Source organism: Limulus polyphemus, unplaced genomic scaffold (assembly GCF_000517525.1).
Source record: "Limulus polyphemus unplaced genomic scaffold, Limulus_polyphemus-2.1.2 Scaffold11099, whole genome shotgun sequence".
NCBI lineage: Eukaryota > Metazoa > Arthropoda > Merostomata > Xiphosura > Limulidae > Limulus > Limulus polyphemus.
The window spans coordinates 7,693-11,445 of NW_013676709.1; the positions used below are offsets into that span (position 1 = coordinate 7,693).

The following is a 3,753-nucleotide window of genomic DNA, read 5'->3' on the forward strand; positions in this document are numbered from 1 at the left end:
AATGTCCCATGATTGAGGTAACTTACTTAGGTTTTAATTCAGTCGTACATGTTTGTTTAATTTAAGGTCCCATGATTGAGGTAACTTACTTAGATTTTAATTCAGTTGTACATGTTTGTTTAATTTAAGGTCCCATGATTGAGGTAACTTACTTAGATTTTAATTCAGTTGTACATGTTTGTTTAATTTAAGGTCCCATGATTGTGGTAACTTACTTAGATTTTAATTCAGTCATACATGTTTGTTTAATTTAAGGTCCCATGATTGAGGTAACTTACTTAGATTTTAATTCAGTTGTACATGTTTGTTTAATTTAAGATCCCATGATTAGGGTAACAAAACTATTTCATAAAAAAAGAAATATTGACTACAAGAGTAAACTATAATCAAATATTAAGGTACTAGATAACTAAGGTTAAAGTGCTAGATAACTAAGGTTAAAGTGCTAGATAATTAAGGTTAAGGTGGTAGATAACTAAGGTTAAAGTGCTAGATAATTAAGGTTAAGGTGGTAGATAACTAAGGTTAAAGCACTAGATAATTAAGGTTAAAGTGCTAGATAACTAAGGTTAAAGTGCTAGATAACTAAGGTTAAAGTGCTAGATAATTAAGGTTAAAGCACTAGATAATTAAGGTGGTAGATAACTAAGGTTAAGGTGCTAGATAACTAAGGTTAAAGTGCTAGATAACTAAGGTTAAAGCGTTAGATAACTAAGGTTAAAGCGCTAGATAACTAAGGTTAAAGCGCCAGATAATTAAGGTTAAAGCGCCAGATAATTAAGGTTTTATCTAGCACTTTAACCTTAGTTATCTAGCACTTTAACCTTAATTATCTAGCACTTTAACCTTAATTATCTAGCACTTTTTAAGGTTAAGGTGCTAGGTAACTAAGGTTAAAGTGCTAAGTAATTAAGGTTTTCTGAAAGAGATTAAAGCATTAAGATGTTATTATCATAAAGTTGAACTTTTATGCTGCTCTTAAACGTTTCTGGGTAAAGAAAATAATGAATGAGTGTAGTTCACTCTTGTGTCTTAATTACTTACAGTTTATTTTTAGTGATGTCAGCTTTAAGTCTTTTCTTTTTTTGCTTCTGCTAGACTAAAGTGTTATTCAAACGTTTTGCTAAAATACTGGGAAATCCCTTATAACTTGCTTTTCATGCCATATGACAGACTTTAGATGCTGAAACTCCAACTGTAGGTTTAGCCACTTCTAGGATCTCAAAGGTCACAATGTTCAAGTTTAGTTGTGATGCCAACAGTACTTACAGACTAGAGACCAAATGTTATGTAAAAGTTTATGCTACCAAACATATGTTCATTGGTGTATCAAATGTCAGTGTTAGACATTCACCAGTTTTGTGAGTTTGATATTATTTGGTTTCTTTTCGGGGAATAACATTAATTGAACTTAAACAATTTAATTTTTTTACTTAAAACTGTTTGACAGAGAAAGCTGTGTGGTTACTTTTTACTGAATTTTTTATCTATAACAATTTTATTTTAATTTTAATCCCTAGTCAGGTTAGGTTTTTGTTTCATGATGAGTAAATACTTTCTTGTCAATCTTACAAATTTTCAGATGTTTTAAATTTCTCCGGTAACTACCATGATACAAGAGTTGATCTTCCATTATCGTAGATTACGTTGTTACCAATGTTTGTAACTACCATGATACAAGAGTTGATCTTCCATTATCGTAGATTACGTTGTTACCAATGTTTGTAACTACCATGATACAAGAGTTGATCTTCCATTATCAAAAAAAAATTGGTAACAACGTAATCTACGATAATGGAAGATCAACTCTTGTATCATGGTAGTTACAAACATTGGTAACAACGTAATCTACGATAATGGAAGATCAACTCTTGTATCATGGTAGTTACAAACATTGGTAACAACGTAATCTACGATAATGGAAGATCAACTCTTGTATCATGGTAGTTACAAACATTGGTAACAACGTAATCTACAAATTTTAATCAGTATTCAAAATGTCAGTTGTTTTGATTCGAAATATTTGTATTCAACACTGCTAGTGGAGAAGAATCAACTCTTTGCACTGATGTTAAATAGAAATAAATGAAATGCAGATTTTAAAAAAATAAAAACATATTGGCTCGTGTACATATAAGTCGACAAATCAGGATTCAGTGACTGGTATCTTTTTTGTTGTTGGGAAATGTTTATTTAATGAATGGAATAACTAAAATGAAAGATAAATGTGTAATACTTTACCTTTGTTGGTCTTGTGTATTGTAAGATCACTATGTGTAGCATTAGTAGTTTTATAAGAGTTTTGAATACCATTAATGATAGTGTACAATTTGGATGTGATTTTTAATACACTTTACATTTAAAAACAATTTGATTGAAAAGTTTATTTTTCTGGTTTTCCCAATGCTGAAAACAGTTGTATTTTGTTATAACAAGGAATGATGAATAAGATGTTATTACTTTAATATGTAAGATTTCTTACCAGTCCGGTATTAATTGTCACTATGAAGACTACACATGTACTTCATTTGCAGTATGCTGTTGCCAATTTGGTTTTTCCCTCATGCTGTCAGTTTGACTGGGTTTCATCTTATAGTCTTAGTTAAAAATGCTGTTATTATCTTGTTGTGGTCCAGAAAAGAATGATCTGATTTAAATATTTCTCAGTTTTATTATACACGTGTTACTTATTAAAAGATCACGCTTTGCCAACATAAGCACCTACAGAACACAACTTAATTCGTATTGTAAATTCAAACATCATACACTTCAAATTGCTACAAACCTATAATATGAATTATACTTAACATGCCAACCTGTAATGAGCCAGTAAAGAATGTCTGATTTTAGTTTTGTTTTATTTAAAAATAAACTTTACATTATCTTTCACTGTGCTGGAAAAAAAAAGGATTTGCAATCCCATGTGTGCATGTTTGGGGGAATTTTTCTTGTATTGTATTTTTATGAATGTTTAATTTTTGTTTTTCTCTTCAACAGAAAATATACTTGCTTTGTCCAGACAATCATTCATAATGTTTTACTTGTTTGTCCAGACAATCATTCATAATGTTTTACTTGTTTGTCAGACAATCTTCTGGGAAATACCTCGGCTTTCCAATGTTACAGATGAAGAGTGGATAAGACCTGAAGACTTTTCACAGACTTTTGGTTCATTTTTCCCCAAATTTGGAGGAATTCCTAATATTCCCATATACAATGATGACCAAAGACTGCACAATGCCCAACCTAGTAGCTGGGTTTTAAGAGCTGGAGGCAAGTTGAAAAATATAAATATTTCATTGGTTCAGTCTGTAGTTTTTAAATTTTCAATTTGGGTTGTTTTTTTTAAAACAGTTGGAGAAGTTGGTTGGTTGATAAATTTTATTAAACTGGCATATTGAATGTTCAACTTAATGTAAAGGTGCTGTTTTATTAGAATGTTCAACTTCAGTGTAAAGGTGCTGTTTTATTAGAATGTTCAACTTCAGTGTAAAGGTGCTGTTTTATTAGAATGTTCAACTTTAATGTAAAGGTGCTGTTTTATTAGAATGTTCAACTGTAGTGTAAAGGTGCTGTTTTATTAGAATGTTTAACTTTAATGTAAAGGTGTTGTTTTATTAGAATGTTCAACTTTAATGTAAAGGTGTTGTTTTACTAGAATGTTCAACTTTAGTGTAAAGGCACTGTTTGTTTCCTTTTACTTACCTGTAAGTGATCCAGTTTGAGCTGATTAAGTTATAGGGTGTTTTCTGT

The 3,753-nt window shown here is 30.5% G+C and overlaps 1 long non-coding RNA gene across 2 annotated transcripts in view; it reads left to right on the forward strand.

Moving 5' to 3' along the window:
* Positions 1 to 3,271, forward strand: part of LOC111083764 — a 10,256-nt gene extending 6,985 nt beyond the window's left edge. For both annotated transcript variants that reach the window (XR_002609233.1, XR_002609232.1), the window contains one exon: positions 3,087 to 3,271. This is a non-coding gene — a long non-coding RNA (uncharacterized LOC111083764). The remainder of the gene's footprint in view (positions 1 to 3,086) is intronic.
* Positions 3,272 to 3,753: the final 482 nt, after the last annotated feature.